Genomic DNA, 18,148 nt, shown 5'->3' on the forward strand with positions numbered 1-18,148 from the left:
TCCTCTTCCTGTCCTGGCAAAGATATAGACAAAGCCCTACACAACGCCGGACCAGCATACCTCAACGACCGACTCAGCTTCTACACCCCCACCCGCAGCCACCGCTCTACCAACCTCGCCCTCGCCACAGTCCCATGCATCCGGAAAACCGCCGGCGGCGGCAGATCCTTCTCCTACCTCGCCGCCAAGACCTGGAACACTCTCCCTACCAGCCTACGACAGACCCAGGACCTGCTGGGCTTCAGAAGACTTCTCAAGACCTGACTTTTTGATCAGTATCATCCCCTTCCCCCCCCCCCCACCCCAGATCCCCCCCCCTCCCCGTCCCAGCAGGTGTGTAGCGCGCTTTACAAATGAATGATTGATTGATTGATACAGCAAAAAGGTACCCTCAGGGTATTCTACCTTGCTGTGTCATGTCAGCTTAGGATGACGGATGGGATGACCCTTATACATAGTTATTATGCAGAAGATGGTAATCCTGCTGTGATTCTGAGAATCTTCATGCATAATAAATTAGGCCCGTTATGTTAGTGTAATGGTACGGTAAATGTAGGTGAAAGGTTGGGAGAACACTTTAGCCTATATTCGGGTACCCTTTGAAAGTATTAAAGGCTTGCAAGATATTCCGTTACTAAACGCATGGAAATTAGATCTCATGCATACTCAGTGTTGTCAATCACACTAAATGTGCGAGTGCAGGGCAGTGCCTGGCACTGAGCAAAATAGCATTGGTGCGTAACTGATACCACTTACTAGGCCCCATACACAAGTAAAAAACAAGATTCGCTACATCCGATGCAGACCATACAGGCATTACATTACATACAGGTTACTAATTGAAGTGATAGATGCTCACATCATTTGGCTTTGTCAATGGTCAAAGAAGAAAAAAGGTTGAGCTAAGGAGAAATGGCAGCTAAGGGAAAAGATAGGACAGTGGTGTGCAAAGGGGTTAGCAAGAAGGGCCCATGCATACTAAGGGAGTGGGGACTAGTGTGGCATAAGCAAGGGGTTAGGATTGAGGTATCAAGTGTCAGCAAAGCATGTTTATTTCTGCAATGCTTCATTCCATATGAGACAGTTTTGCTGGTATCACCATTTGTGGTCCGAGCTAATCCCACAGTTTTAGTCTGTAAACTTGAACACTAACAGTCAGAAATTAGATGCAGAACGAAGTGGCTGCCTAGTCTGTAGCCAACAACATTTCTTACGACAGTGCATGAAAATTGTCGAGTTTCAATGGAGAACTAATTAGATCAGTGAAAAATACTGAGGGATTATGTGCTAAGGCATGCAGGTTACGGGAGCATGGCCAAACGTATATATAATTCTGTGGCAGTCACACAAATTCAGTCAACCCACATTTCTTTAGCTAGCCTGGTATGTTGGTGTGAAACACACATAGAACACTATTAAGTCGGCTGTTGCACGGTGCTGGGACTTGTGTTGTGATCTGATCATTAAAATATTACATTTCAGGAAACCATTGGCAGAACATATGCCTAAAATGATTTGTTTGCAGAAGTTGTTCTAGTGGTGCAGGACCGAATACATGCAATTGAACTACTCATTTGGATATTCTTGATGTATTGGGATGAAAGGCGTTGGCTGTGTCAATGTCCGATTGCTATGTTCAAGCAAGAAATAAAGAATCAACTTTTTAATCACATCTGTTTGTGACATTTCGACTCCAATTTTAGTGAAAGTTTTTATTTTGATTTGGTAGGTGATATTAAACCACCATTTCCTTGTTTATAACTATTTGGACTGCTGTTGAAAGAGTGTTTCTCCCTTATGCTGTTGTATATGTATATGGTGTGGGAATCTTTGGTGAAAATGTCACTCCTTCAATGCTTAATTTGTAAAAAATAAAAACATGCCAGGGCCCTCGTCAGAAGGCCACTGCAGCTTGCACCACCCATTGCCCCTGCCAGTGCCGCCAATGACACTACCAGCACAACTACCAACTATCACACACCTACAAGTTTGACAATTCAGACTATTCCAGGCCCCAAATCTGTAAGAATGGCTTGGGCAGCATGTATTATTCATTTTAATGTATATTGACTTAATAAATAATTGATATTGTGCTCATCTCTAAATTAGATAAATATCGCCACCAAGCGGCAGACTATCATAAGTGCCAGTGCCAAACACCAGAAACCAGGGGCTCAAACTAAGTACTGACCTGCATATTCAGTTGTATGGGTTTTTTGAAGCATCTAAAAAGTCCTTTAGAGATAGATGTGGAGTCAGGAAGGCATGAGGATGTAGCCTAATGGCTAGGGTAGTCGACCTCAAATCTAGGGAACCGGTTTTGAGTCTCATCAATGACGCTCAACATCCTGTGATTCTGGGCAACTCACTGAATCTCCCCGCGCCTAATAAAAAGGAATGTGCCCTCATGTAACGTAACTGGTGCTCATGTAAAGTGCTCTAATACCTGATTTCAGGTGAAGTTTGCGCTATATAAAACTTCAACAACAGAAAATGAGTAGAGGGCTGCTGTCTTTATCAGAGCAGTTCAGTGCTTACTTTGTGGAATAGAAGATATGAATTGAGGAAGAGTTTGATCCTGCACAAGGTATGAAGCTCATATCTTAGCTATCTTTCATTTCGGAAAATGTAGGGGCTCAATTAAATTAAAAGTACTTTGTGTTTATAAAATCCACACCAAACAAATTTACTGTCTTTGCATAAACAAAGTTCTGATTCGGATTGCAAATTACAATTTATTTATTTATTTATTTTTGAGATTTATAAAGCGCTCAAATACCCGAGGGTGTCTCGGCGCTGTGGACAACGACATCTGCTAAATTAACAAAGTTGTTGGTTGTATAGCCAGGTTTTAGTCATTTTTCAGAAATTTAGCAAAGACTGACAAGATCTTATATGTAGTGGAAGGGAGTTCCAAAGTCTCATGGCAGAAACAACAAAGCGCTTGTCACCCCAAGTGGCAGTCTTGACGCGAGGGACCTTCATCAACAATGCATTAGCCGAGCGAAGAGCTCTATTAGGAATGTAAATAGCTAGCCCTTTTGAAAGAAATTGAGGCCCAGAATTGCACGTGGCCTTGAAGGCAATGCACAATGTCTTGAAATTTATTCGATTCCTCACCGATAGCCAGTGATACTGTCTAAGAACATGGGAGATTGGCTTAAACTTGGGTGTTCCAGACAGCATCCTGGCTGTGGCATTCTGAACCGCTTGTAACTTTTGTATGACTTTGTTTTGTGCGTTTACAAATAGTCCATTACAATAGTCTATCGAGGACAAGACCAGAGTGCTGACCAGAGTTTTACCAGCATTTAAGGGAAGAAATGGCAAGATTTTTTTAATCATTTGCAGTTTGTAAAAGGAGGCTGATACAACTGAGTTGGCATGTTGTGCAAAGGTCAATTTGTCGTCAAATATGATGCCCAAATTTCTCACTTTAGTTACTGGTGTCGGAGGGGGGCCTAAAGTGGCAGGCCACCAAACCTGAGACCAAGCTGGAAATAGATTGCCAATAGTCATGACCTATGTTTTATGAGAATTCAGCTTAAGGCAATTGCTGGCCATCCAGTTACTGATAGCCAGCATGCCCTTTTGGAATTCAGCTGCCACCTTTTTACCGTTGTTGTTTATTACCAACACCAGTTGGGTGTCATCGGCATAGGATGTTAGGCCATTCCCGTGTGATTTGATGATTTTTGCCAAGTCCGACACATAGATGTTAAACAGCGTCGGACTTAGCGACGATCCCTGTCGGACACCACACGGGAGGGCTAGTTGGGCACAGTGAAAGGTTCTCAAGTTTACCGACTGGTTACGTGAGGAGAGAAAAGATGACAGCAGAACCCGCGCCTTAAGCTGAATGCCCATTTTAGTGACACAGTCGATCAAGATGGAATGATCGACCGTGTCAAATGCGGCTGAGAGATCCAACAAAATGAGAACCGCTGTCCCACCTTGGTCCAGGATCATTCTAATATCTTCCGCTGCTTTAATCAATGCTGTTTCGGTTCCGTGCCCTCTACGGAATTCGAATTGGGTATCATCCAGAAGATGATGATATTCTATGAATTTGGAGAGCTGTGAGTTCATTATCTTCTCCACAACTTTAGCTGGAAATGGTAAATTTGCTATAGGCCTGTAGTTGTTAGTATATTCCAAATCTAAATTAGTTTTTTTTAATAGAGGTGTCAGGATGGTCTTTTTCCAGGTAGTTGGATAGATACCTGAAGAGAACATTGCATTGAAGATAGTAGCTAAGATAGGTGCTATTTGTGCGGAGAATTGATTAAACACAGCAGGCGGACAAGGATCATTGGCTGAGCCTGATTTCACAGTAGACATTATTTTGATAATTTGGTCAGATGTTATGTTGTCAAATTGTGTTAATGTATGGTCAGGGACATTAATACTAAGTTGCGACTCCATAGAGGTGGTCTGAGATGCAAATTTGGAGTACGTCATTTACTTTTTCGAAAAAATTTGTCGCAAGGGAATCGCACAGTGTCTTAGATGGTATGGGAACCGCTACACATCTGGAGCCCGATAATTCGGAAATTTTTCGCCGCTTCGATCTGAGCAACGTAATAGTTCCTTTTTTCCTGAGCGATTAAGCTTTTATATTTTGCCAAAGCTTCTATATAGAGAAATTTCTCTAGTTTAGTATATAGTTTGCGCCATTGTCTTTCCCTGTTTCTGCACAGCTTCTTTTGTTCCCTGATCAGTTCAGAGAACCAGGGGGCTGATGGAGATTGTCAATTTTTCGAAAAAGTTTTATTAGGTACCAACTTTTTTTTTTCTTTTCTTTTTTCGAGCAGGACCGGACGATCTATCAAGAGTTGGGTTCATGTTTAGATTGAAGTCTCCCCCCCCCACAGCAGCATGTTTCTCTGGTCAAAACTTTTGGCCTTGGCAGCAAGAGTCTTATAGAATTCCGGTGAATCAAAGTTGGGGCCATAGGTGTTGACTACAATGAAGTCTATGGCAGGGCCATGGCATCTAGATATAACAAATCTGCCTTCAGCATCTGTCTCCAGGGTTTGTATCTGCAATTTGGACTTAGGGTTCACCCATGTCAAAACCCCTCTGGAGCTGGAGGTGAACCCCGCTACGGAGATATTACCCGCAAGCCCCCTGCATCTGAGCATGTGACTGTGTGTAGGGAGATGCGTCTCCTGGAGCAGGGCAATGTCTATATGTTGGCGCTGTAGATAACTAAGGGCTTTCCTGACTTTGTGGTGGTCATTTAGGCCATGAACATTCCAAGTAAGTGCCTTTAGTCTAGGTGTGTGTGATGTCCCGCTATCTGAGGCGGAGTCAGCCATAGCACAATACCATTGGGCATAAATGGAGCAAGCTTACGTCAATGCATATCACATTTACAGAGTGTAAAGTCAGATTGGTCAGATTCCCAAAAATAACGTAACAATCCCCTCTCAAATAAGTCCAACCCAGCTGCCGTTGTGTGAAGCTCGGTATATCTTTCCTAGAACAGTAAGGTTTCCCCCTCCCCATGAACTCCCCCCCATCCCCCCCACCCACAGCAGACCAACCCCAACACGGCCTAGCATGTAAAGACAACTCCCAAAATCAACCCCAAATAACCCAAGTAAGCCCCCGTGGGGACCATTAGTGCATACAACGCTAGGGCCGAGGTAGCCAGTGATACTGGTATCTCTTTAGGCAAAAGCCAACGTCAGTATCGCCTTTACCGCCATCACCACCTGTGTATCGTTCAACGAGAGCTTTAAATGAACCATTGTGCCACTCAGGCGTCATCGCACTGCGGAGCGCCCACCCCACAACCCACGCCAGGGCAGGCCCCATGCACACACTGTGCAAAAGGTGTGTGCCAACATAGCGCATGCTAAATCTTATCACTAGAGGACAAGCGAGAGATGATTAAATGGAAAGTTCTCACCAGTTCTCAGGTCGTAATATCGCTTATAGGCGCCCTGGATCTTCTTGCCCACTCCATACCCAGATGTGAGGTGATCATGCAGGTCCGGACTCAGGCTCCAAGTTCAAGTCGAGGACTTGCCTCATTCCAATCAGGAGCATGACCCACAGAATGAGCAGTGCTCCTAGTCCTGTTCCTCCAATTGGCCGTTATGTTCCTCTGCGCCGTCTTGACTCCTGGGGCTGCTCCTCTGTTCCTTAGTCCACGCTTTTAGGGCTTTTTGAAGGTCTTTAGGATCGGTGAAGAAGTGGGAATGGCCTTGCCGATTGATTCTTAACTTCGCCGGATATAGCATGGCGTAGTCAAGCCCAAGGTCTCGCAGTTGCTTTTTGTAGGGAGCAAAGTGCCTACGTTCCTTCTGCACTTTCGCCGTGAAATCCGGGTATAAGGAGATGTCTGAACCTTCAAATTGTAACTTCCCCTTCTCTCGGGCAATCCGTAATGCCGTGTCCCTGTCTCTGTAGTTTAACAACTTGGCGATGATCGGTCTAGGGGGAGCACCCGGGCGTGGGCGAGGACCCAGCGTGCGATGCGCCCTTTCTACTATAAACATGGGCGAGAAGGCGTCATCTCCCAGTAGTGTAGTTAGTAGTTTCTCCACAAAAAGCTCCATTTTCCCAGTGTGCGTCGTCTCCGAAATTCCCGTGATCCGTATATTCGAGCGCCTAGAGCGGGCTTCCAAATCTTCTGACCTGTCTTGTATGACCTGGAGAAGTTTGCCAAGTTGCTTGCGGTCCTTATCCAGTTCCGACTGCGCCTCCTCGACTTCGGTCAGTCGTCTCTCCGTCATATCCAGGCGTTCTGCATGTTTGTCCACTCTTTCCCAAATGCGGTCCATGCAATATGTAAGGGCATCGATCTTAGTCCCTATCGACGCCATGCTGTCCTGTAGGCCCTTCTCCATCGTCACCAGCAGTTCTTTTATATCCGAGTAAATCGAGCCCTCCGCACCCCTGTTCTGCCGCGCAGGCTCAGGTTCCTGGGATTCCGGGGTCTTTGTTCAGCGATGTTCAAAATACAGCTTGGTTTGGGTTTTGTCCCCTTACCCATGGTGCAATGTAGGACTGGAAGGCCACAGGGCAATGCTCCCTACAACGTGACGTGGGTCCCACTCTGGGAAGATCTCCACACGCCGCTCGCCTGGTCCCACCAATCGCTCGAGTAGAGCCACACAATAATAGCACACCAGGGCCACGTGGCAGACACAGCGCTAGGAAGCAGTAGGTAGTGTTCCACTATATAGCTGGGTTCCCTCTCCGCGGTTACTCTGTAATGGCAGGGGGTCACCCCCACGAGCTGCGTGCAAAAAGTGGGTTCGCAGCAGACCGGTGTGTTGTGTACACAAGCAATAATCAGCAGCAGGTTGACTGATATCTGGGGGCCCAGGGCCCACTCCCTCCACGTGCCTCACCTCAGCGTTCACAAGCGTGTGTCAAGAGGGCACCTGGGCCAGCTCCGATACGGTGCCCGCAGCTAACCAGCATCTCTCTGTGAGCCCAGGTAGTCCGCTTATCGCTAATTTCGTCCGGGGGGGGGGGCAGAGGACCGACAGTCTCAGGCCCCGCTAAAATCCCCGGCGCGCTCGTCAGCGCAGTCAGACCCGGCGTCAGGTGTGTGTATCTCGGGAAGCGGCAGACTGATTCGCAGCGTGTGGAAGTTAGGTTCCTCGCCAAGGGTGTCTGTATCCCGGGGAGAGGCAGATTTATCCGCAGCGGGTGGAGAATAGGCTCCCCACCAGGGGTCCGGTCGCTCACCCGGGCCTTCTATGATGATCCATTCCCCACCGGGTCAAAGGCCGGCGAGACAGCTGCACGTCGGATGACGCACGCTGGGCAGAGAGTAAATCGAGTCCGTGAAGCTGTGGCCCAGTGTGCCGGAGAGTCCGCCCTCACTCCCGCCCGTGCTGGGCGGTTAGGGTGCAACGAAATCACCCGTCTCAGGTGTCGGTGGCCTCCAGATGTTGTACGCCACAGCGTCAGTCGTTTAGGCTCCGTGTGAACAGGATAATTAGCGGATATTTCAGGTGATGGCGCGGAGCTCCTTTATCGAGCGTCCGCCAACGGCGCTGGCTAGCTCCGCCCCCTATTATTAGGTACCAACTTATCAAATGCCTCATGTAGCCATTTTTCATAGCTGATTGTCGCTATCTTAGGATTTGTAGGGATCACTGGTAAGGTGGAGAGCAGTTGATCCTTGAGCATTTGATCGTCACTACTTTTCCAAGCTTTAAAAGTCACAGATGGCTGTTTGTCATTATTCATAAGGGGCTTGGAATTAGTGAGGATGTCAAATGTAATTAGATAATGATCTGTCCAAATCATTGGCACAATATATTTTACTTGAATTAGTTGATGATTGGAGAAGAGGCCATCCAAGATATAGCCAGCTTTATGTGTGGGACTATACACTAGTTGTGATAGGCACGTTGCTTCTAGGTCTTGAAGTAGTGAAATGGTATCTTTATCAGCCTGGTTTTCCAGGTGGAAATTAAAATCTCCTAAAATCGTGTAATGTAGTTCAGTTGCTGTAGGTTCTATCAAATGGCTTAAAGTAGTGAGAAATTCGGATCTAGAACCCGGGGGACGGTATAAAAGAATACCTTTAAAGGTCTGAGCGGCATTAAGTTGAATAGTAAAGTGAATTGCCTCACAGTTCAGTGAAGTAATTGGATCGACCTTAGTTATCAATTTGTTGCGATAAATTATCGCAAGACCACCTCCTTTTTTTTAGCAGTTCTGTCCTCTCTTATGATGGTATAGCCCTCAGGGGTGGCTACTATAAGATCAGGACCAGAAGATGCATCTGTCCATGTTTCTGTGATGAAAAGCAGATCAAGATCATAATCCACTATCAGATCTGCTATTTCATGTCTATGCTTACATAGGGATCGGGCATTTATAAGGGCTGCTGTGATATTTTTTATATTATTTGGATTTTTGTGGCCCTTTGGATCTAATTTTACATAACTGAGAGGTGCAACGTGGCAGTTAGTACAAGCTTTATTAGGCGCTCTGGAAGGAGTATCCAATATCATGCATATACATTCATTATTAACAGTTGGACGTAATTTAAGTAATTCATGTTGTGAATAGCGAATTTTATTTAATCCTGGGAGCTGTGGGCCGGGAGGGGGGCCCTAGGCTCGGTCCAGGCGCGGACGGACGCAGACGGGCTTGCCTTTGGCGCATAGGCTCCCAACTAAATACTAATGGTGGCGGGCAGCTAGACCGCTGACCGACCCGGAAGTTGGGTAGTGATACTCCTGAGGCCCTCCGATCAACCGAGGCCAGGAGATGGGCAATACAGGTAGGTTCAAATTACATGTGCAAGTTAAAAATCAGTGTTAAAAACAGTATTGCAGGGTGAAGTTTTCCAGTTTTTACCAGCAATAGATTCGAGCAGCTAGCAGCTATTTGCCGCATCCGCTGCACGTGCGCATAGGCTACCAACTAAATACTAATGGTGGTGGGCAGCTAGCCCGCTGACCGACCCGGAAGTTGGGTATTGATACTCCTGAGGCCCTCCGATCAACCGGCACTTGCCGTGTCGGACCGAGGCCAGGAGATGGGCAATACAGGTAGGTTCAAATTACATGTGCAAGTTAAAAATCAGCGTTAAAACAGTATTGCAGGGTGAAGTTTTCCAGTTTTTACTAGCAATAGATTCGAGCAGCTATTTGCCGCGTCCGCCGCACGTGCGCATAGGCTCCCAACTAAATACTAATGGTGGCGGGCAGCTAGACCGCTGACCGACCTGGAAGTTGGGTATTGCTACTCCTGAGACCCTCCGATCAACCGGCACTTGCCGTGTTGAACCAAGGCCAGTAGATGGGCAATACAGGTAGGTTCAAATTACATGTGTAAGTTAAAAATCAGCGTTAAAACAGTATTGCAAGGTGAAGTTTTCCAGTTTTTACCAGCAATAGATTAGAGCAGCTAGCAGCTATTTGCCGCGTCCGCCGGGCGTGCAATTGGCTTTTCAAGTCTCAATGAAAAAAGGTCTGTGGATTTCCCTCCTCCCTACAGCTTTGAAGGGAAGGCAAACACCAATGCGGTTGCAAAACATTGAATGGTCACCGACATCCTGGGGGGGGCCATTCTGCCATGTAAGAAATTGGGTTGTTAGTTTAGGGGGTGTGAGTACTCACCTTAAGCAACAAATGCTATCATTGTCAAGATAAACCACTAAAATTAGTAAATGATCTTGAGCTCACCCCCTTGTAGGTTATAGAATAAAGCAGACAGGCTTAACTTAGAGGCAATGTATAAAGTATTTATGCAGTACCAAAACAGTAATAAAGCCATAATACATAAAAGAAAAATCCCAACCGGCCTTTTTATTTATTTATTTTATTTTCTTATATAGTGCAGGAATTCGACCTCCCGAAGGGGTATCTCTGTGCTTCCGCTTTAAAGAAGGAGCTAAAAGCTGACTCTGAGCTGTAAATAAAAATAGGTGGATTACTTAACAGGCGACAAATAGAAAGGTTTTTAGGATTTTCTTGAAGAATTTAAAATTGGTGGTGTTTTTAAGGGTTGGGGGCAATGAGTTCCACAGAATGGGGCCTTTATAGGACAGGGCTCGCCCTCCCTGCCTGGCTTTTTTTATCCTTGGAACCTGAAGCAGTTGCTGACTGCTAGAGCGCAGAGTGCGAGTGGGTTGATAGAGAGTGAATTTTTCTTTTAAATATTTGGGTCCATTACCAAAAAGACATTTGTGAATTGTACAACATATTTTGAATTTTACTCGCTGCCTGATTGGTAACCAGTGAAGTTTGACCAAGAGGGGAAGTGAAGCAGACCTTGGCTGGGCGTTGAGAACTAGTCTCGCTGCGGTGTTCTGGACCACCTCCAGTCTCTGTAGTTGTTCCTCATTGGCCGAGATTAACAAGCCATTGCAGTAGTCCAGTCTGCTAACTACCAGGGCCTGGACGAGAGTTTTCCTGTGGGAGTCTGATAGAAACGGAAAAATACGTCGTAGCATACCAATGACCCGGAAGCAAGATCCTGCTACTAGATCCGTGTGCTCTTTGAGTAAAAGTATTTTATCTAGCCGCACACAGAGGTTTTTTACGGTCTATTTGGGACTTGGTGTTGGTCCCAAATCCGGGGGCCACCACTCGGGGAACAACAAGAGTGTGGCCTCTCCGAACACCATGACCTCAGTCTTGCTTACGTTACATTGGAGGCAGTTGGTGGCCATCCAATCTGATATTTCCCTCATTCCGTCCGCGAAAGATTTTTGTATTGCGGGCGTTAGATTCTTAAAGGGGAACAAAAGCTGAGTGTCGTCAGCATACGACACGGGGGTGAACCCATAAGTTCTTGCGATGTCTGCCAAGGGGGCCACATACACGTTGAAAAGCGTGGGGCTTAGGCAAGAGCCCTGTGGTACTCCCTTGGTGAGCTCCCTTGAGATGGAGTGATGGGAGCCCAGTCTGACCCCTTGTTGTCGATCCGAAAGAAAGCTTTCCAACCAGGACAGAGCCATACCTTCTATTCCCATCTCCCTCAAACGACCGAGGAGTATCTCATGAGACACTGTGTCGAAGGCAGCAGATAAATCTAACAGCACCAGAATCATGGAGCCTCCTTCATCCAGTGACATCCTGATGTTATCGGTCACCGATAGGAGGGCAGATTCTGTGCTGTGGTTGGGCCTAAATCCAGATTGAGAAGAATCTAGGCACTCTGCTGCCTCGATGTACTTAGACAAATGAGTGTTCACGTGTCTCTCGGCCATTTTGCTGAGGTAGGGCAAGAGGGAGATGGGTCGGAGGTTCGAAAGGTCTGTCCATGGAAGTGCCGCGTTCTTTCGGATGGGGTTCACCATCGCTTTTTTCCACCCTAAGGGTACAGACCCTTCCCTGAGAGAGTGGTAATTAGTGCTTGGATATGAGGTCCAAGCAGAATTTGCAGGGAGGCTGTTGTTTTAGCTGACAGAAGGTCATCTGGAGATCCTGATTTTATATGGCTCATAAGAGAAAGGATATCTGAGTCATTGACTACTGGAAATGCCGTAAGTTTAGTGATCGTCCGTGTGGGCCGAGTAGAGGGGGGGAGAAGGTTGTTATTCTTTTGATTGGAGGCCTTTATAATTTTTCGTAGATCAGGTTAATTTTGTTTTCGAAAAATAGGGAGATTTCATCACAAAGATTTTGGGAAAAATCATTAGGGCTTTCACATGCAATGGGTTTTACAAATTCTTGAATAATCTTGAATAATTCCTTAGAGCGGTGGCCCGCTTCAGCAATTTGTTGAGAAAGGCTATTCCTCCGTGCAAGTTTGATGTTTTTATAATATTTGGTCTGAGCCTCATGATGTGCTTTCTTATTATCTTTGGTTCGCATCTTCCTCCACTTCTTTTCTATCTTCCTACATTTTTGTTTCTTTATTCTAAGTTCATCAGTGTACCATGTTTCCTGTTTGGTAACAGGATATTGCTTATGTAGCTTTAGGGGGGCAATTTTATCAATTGCTTCTGTAAGAGAGTTGTTAAATTTGGTCAGTGCGATCTCCGCACTGTCCTTCTCTGTGGGGATGGGCTGCTTCCATGCCTTTTGCAACTCCTCTACAGTCACTTTATGCCACTGTTGACGCCATACAGGAGGAAGGGTGTTCTTTGGTGAGAGCTTATCTCCCTCGAATAAAGAGAATTCCACAATAAAGTGGTCAGACCAATTAATTGGGACAGTAGGTAGACATCGTACTTTGGGAAAGTTGGTAAATAGTAAGTCTAGTAGATGACCTCCTTTATGGGTGGGTCCATGATTCTGTAGATCTAGGCCAAGGGAAGATAGATCGGAAATCAGAGTAATAGTGTCTGGGTGTTGGGAGATGTCAGCATGAATATTAAAATCGCCGAGAAGGATAAAGTTTTCCTTTGCTTTAAAATGTGGGGCTAGGAATTCCAGTAGTGCAAGGGAAAAGCCCGTGCTGGATCCCGGGGGGCGATAGACTAAAGCTCCTTTCCAGAATCTGTTTGTGGAATAGTGTACTTTAAAAATCATTACTTCAAAAAGTGGGCAGTACTTTTGTTCTAGTATTGTTGTCTTCAGATGTTCTTTATGCATGATGGCTAGGCCACCTCCAGTTTTCTCTGGGCGGTCGAAATGGATAAATTTATAGCCCAGAGGAACCCCCACGGCTATAGCGGGGACTGTATGGGGCTTTAGCCAAGTTTCCGTAAGGAAGCAGAGGTCTGGTTGCATTGTATGTACCAGATCCCATACTTCTAATTGATGTTTTGGTAAAGAGCGGACATTTAAGAGAAAGCACTTGGTCCCTTTTTGAGAGATAAATTTCTGTTTACGCTTCTCTAAACTTGGTTTAGAGAAAGAGGCTTGAAAATGGCAATTAATGCCACAAGTCTCTAGAACATCGTGTGAAAGGGTTAGGCCTGAGATTCAGCAGAGTATGCGCCGTGTACCTGATGTGAAGGGTCCCTACTAGAGGGTTAGGCACGTGAGTCGGGCCCATGGCCCCGTCCTGTCGCGGACGGGCGCAGACGGGCAGCTCTTTGGCTGCTCTTCGGCGTGTCTTCGGCTGCGTGCGATCGCTGCGCGCTCGGGGGGGGCGAAGGCTAAAAAGCCCCAAAAGTGCGAGCACTAGATCGCTAACCGCTCCAATGCTCCCGGAAGTGCCTTGCTCTCACCTGACCGCCCTCGCACAACGGTAATTGTTACCCTGTCGGACCGGGGCGGCCAGGAAGGAAGTAGAGCCTCGGCTTGTTGCTGTCTCAGGAAGAATGACGAAGGAGCTGCTACCCTCCTATTAAATCAGGTAGGGGGAGCAGAAATCGTGATATTTTAAAAATGCCGATTCGGCGAGATAGTATTCATCAGGCAGAGGTAAAAAGTTTTAAAAGCTAGGCATGGCAACCAATTCACGATTTACAATTTCAAATTAAATACACACAGTGTGGAGCACTATTTTCGGCAGCCTTTGTCAAGCGAGCGGGTTGGGGACACTGCCACCATCACCTAACCGCCTTAGTAAAATAGAGTACATTTGAATAATTATAATGACACCCAACAACAAACATCCAATAAAGGGTACCAGAGATATGAATTGTTAAAGTTTGAAATAAAAATTAATCCAATAAGCACCAAGGGCAAACCTCGATCAACTGTTCATGGTAGCCCATGACCTAGGTGCGATTTGAGGCCAACTGTGATGGAGCGCAGGTCGATTAGAGGGCCTAGGTGTACCCACTACATAAGTGTGGCCAGAGAAATGAGAAACCCCTCCACTTTGTACACTAGAAACCAGTTCTGGAGGCAGCTCCTTCCTCACTGGGATCGGTGCCTGCCTGACTTGGGGAACAAAAGAAGGGGCCTGTGAAGGTGTCATTTGACATTTTCCTCTGACTGGGGAGGTCCCTTTGAAGTAAATTAAGTTCACGGGCACTGCCCAAATAGTTATCCTGCCAGTTGAACACAAAACACCTCCCCACACCCAGGCCTTTGTCTCTGGTCTGGGAGCAGTTTCCACACACCTTCAGGGCTTGAGTGCTGAGAGTGCTGCAGCTGGAGGCTAATGCAAATTAGCCTCCGGAGGATTTAGGCATGGATAAGGTAAATATTATAAAGTACCTTTTCCTTAATATTTATTAAAAATTCATCCCAATTCACCAGCGAATTGGGCTTTTATTAAATATTACAAAGGGTCCAAGAAAGGGCGTTGGGAATCATCCACTATACCAGCTTGAGCGGGTGCTCTTGGGACAGATTAATAGTTTTACCGCCCTTCTTATCTTTCATCTCTGGCTCAAAAGATATTGGAAGTTAGAAATATAAACAACATACTGAAAGAATAAAGTACGAGGACACATAACTGAGTGTCAAAGAAGCTGTTAGACCTGACATCCTTAGGGTGGTCTTCCCCAACATTTTCCCTACCTCGCTCCATTTTTCTGGTCTAGATTTTTCTGGCTTTAGGACTATGCACTCTTTACCATTACTAACCAGTGCTAAAGTGCCTGTGCTCTCTCCCCTAAACAAGGTAATATAGGTTTGTCCCCAATTGGCATATTTTATTTACTTTTAAGTCCCTAGTAAAGTGCATTGCATGTGTCCAGGGCCTGTAAATTAAATGCTACTATTAGGCCTGCATCACTGAGGCCAGACTAGAGGTGATAAAACTCTGGTACGACCAGAAAGCCACACTGTAGTATCAGCCTGGCAAGAAGGTATGCGTCATTGAACCAGTTGAGCCCAGAGCTTTCCAGGCCCGCATGATTGACCCCTATGAAGTAAAGGAGTGTAAGGGGGATGCCACATGCCTGATGGACCTCCAGACCCCTTGGAACCTCCTAAGGGTGCTTCATGTGAAACGACTGAAGCCTCACCTGGAGAGGTTTGAAGTGCTTATGCTCCTAGTGACATGAGGGAGTGGAAGAGGAGAGGGAACCTGTCCCTGACCACCTCTTTGCACAGGAAAATGATGGGTCAGGGGAGGGTAAAAACCTCTCGACCAACCTGACCCCAGAACAGCAAAGGTGACTGTGACTGTTACCAGTTACTGGAACGGTTTTCCACATTGTTCTCCCTGACGCCTACGCTCCCACATCTATGCGCCCAATAAGTCAACACTGGAGACAGTTCCACTGTAAAGAACAATATTTACAGGTTGTGTGACAGTGTGAGAGTCAGCATCAAGGAGGAAACCTCCAAGATGCTGCCATTAAGAGTAGTTGAGCCCTCTAATAGTCCTTTGTCCAAGCCGGTGTTATTGGTACCAAAGGCTACATGTGCCACACCAGAACTCTGGTTCTGTGTGGACTACAGAGGACTCAGCTGAGTCACCAGGACTGATGCACACCCTGATGAGCTCATTGACTGGCTGGGTGCTGCCAAATTCCTCAGTACTTTTGATTTGACATCAGGGCACTGGTAGATCGCCTTGGCCAAGGGGCAAAAGAGAGATCAGCATTCACAACCCCAGAGGGTCATTACCAATCATGGGGGATGCCATTTAGATTAACGAATGCCCCTGCTACTTTCCATCAGTTGGTTAATAAGGTCCTGGCTGGTGAGGAAGCTTTCTGTGCCCCCTACTTAGATGACATCGCCATCTACAGTTCTAGCTTGGAGGAACACCTGCATAACCTCTATGAGGTGCTTCATGCCCTGCAACAGGCAGGCCTGACAAGCAAGTACCAGATTGGGCAGGGTTCCGTGGTGAAAGTGGGACACCTAGTAGGTGAAGGCAAGGTGCAGCCTCCCCTCCAGGCCAAGATTGAATCTTTCATTGCCTGGCAAGCACCTAAAACTCAAACAGAATTGAGAGCCTTCTTAGGCCTCACTCCCTACTACTGACGATTTGTTAAGGGCTATGGCACCATTGTTGCCCCCTTAACTGAGGTGGACAGAGGCTTGTCAGAAAGCCTTTGACTCTCTCAAGGAAGCCATGTGCAGAGCACCTGTGCTCAGGGCCCCTGGCTTCTCCAAGGAATTCATCATGCTGACCGATGCTTCAGAGCATTGCATACTGGTAGTGTTAGCATAGCCGAAAGAGGAGGACCGAGACCAACCTGCAGCCTTCATTAGCAGTAAGTTATTTCCACGGGGACAGAGGTGAAATGCCATTGAAAGTAGGGGTGGGCGAAATTTGCGAAATGGTAAAAAATCTCAGCGAGCACGCAAAAGTTCCGCGAACAGGCGGAACTGCTTGTTCCGCCCGTTCGAGATGCTTTTTTACTGTTCGCGAATGCTGTTTGCATGCTCGGGGAGAAATATCTTGCGAATACGTATTTTGAAAGTGTGAACAAGCAAATAATTCAGCGAAGCCGCAGGTCATGTAATTTTGGGCAAATCTGCGCTCTTGTGGAACATGAAATTACCCAAATTCCGCGAGCGGAACGGAATTTACCGCCCAGGCCTAATTGAAAGCGAAGCTTTTGCTGTGGTCTGGGCACTAAAGACTCATTTCCTGGTTCCGTCAGACCATAGATCCCTCATGGCTCATGCAGATGAGGGGTGAAAATCCCAATCTGTTGAGGTGCTCTATCTCCCTATAGGAAGTAGGCTTTACAATGGAACATCGCCATTGAGCAGACCACGCCAGTGCTCTCTCCCGATTCTTCCACCTTAGTGAAGAGAGCTTCAATGGGGTTAGGGTGCTTGCCCCTCTTTCAGCTTGGGGGACATGAGTTACACCTAACAGCCTTAGGATTGTCTTCTCCCATCGCTTTCACTTCCTCCCTCCATTTTTCTGACCTTGTTTCTGCTGGCTTTAGGACTCTGCTCACTTTACCACTACTAGCCAGTGTAAAAGTGCCTGTGCTCTCTCCCCTAAACATGGCAATATAGGTTTGTTCCCAATTGGCATATTTTATTTACTTTTAAGTCCCTAGTAAAGTGCATTGCATGTGTCCAGGGCCTGTAAATTAAATGCTACTAGTGGGCCTGCATCACTGATTGTGCCCCCTACACAAGTAGCCCCTTAGCCATGTCTCAGGCCTGCCACTGCAGAGCCTATTTGTGCGGTTTCACACTACCATGTCAACCTGGCACGTAAATCCTCTTAGAACACACACAAATGAGGCCTGATGAGGTTTAAAGACCAACAGGGTGCGACTCCCCTCTACCACAATCAGAAAACACACAGATGAGTCTTTGGGTCTGGTAATCAGAAGGAGTATGGGGAGTCCCTTTTAAAAAATGATTTCCCTCACCCACCCGTAAGTGTCATGCTTCATCATCGGGTAACCTCCTCGCACTGCAAACCTAGTTGCTGTGCGGGCTACAACCCCCTCTCTGAGAGGGAGGAGCTCAGGGATGTTTTGAATATAGAGAAGAGGTATCATAAAACCTTGAGATGAGCAGGGTGTGGAGGGAGTGTGGTGAAAAAGTGAAAGTGAACTAAAACTAACTCTTTGGTGTGTCAAACAAACTTTGATTGGACACTCAGAGGACGGGATTGAAAACGTTGAGCTTTGGCAGGAGAATTCAAAGACTAGTGGTTGACATGTTTTAGCCAAGCACCCTCCGTGGATGTGTATAAGCTTTCTTCAGGACCAAAACGTGAACAGGTGAAATAACCACACATACCAAACTGAGTAGGTGGTAATAAGAGTATATAACCAGGCTGTTTAAACTATTACATGCTAACCTCCAACCTTTTTAATCCTTACCTCTGGGTGTCCAATTAACGTAAGTTAAATATGCCAGCCAGTGTTATGCCAATTCAA

At 46.4% G+C, this 18,148-nt stretch overlaps 1 protein-coding gene across 1 annotated transcript in view; it reads left to right on the plus strand.

The window, feature by feature from the left end:
* Positions 1–18,148, plus strand: part of WDR25 (WD repeat domain 25) — an 816,010-nt gene that overhangs the window by 535,231 nt on the left and 262,631 nt on the right. The gene's annotated exons all lie outside the window — the stretch shown is intronic.

The sequence above is a fragment of the Lissotriton helveticus genome, chromosome 9 (assembly GCF_964261635.1).
Source record: "Lissotriton helveticus chromosome 9, aLisHel1.1, whole genome shotgun sequence".
NCBI lineage: Eukaryota > Metazoa > Chordata > Amphibia > Caudata > Salamandridae > Lissotriton > Lissotriton helveticus.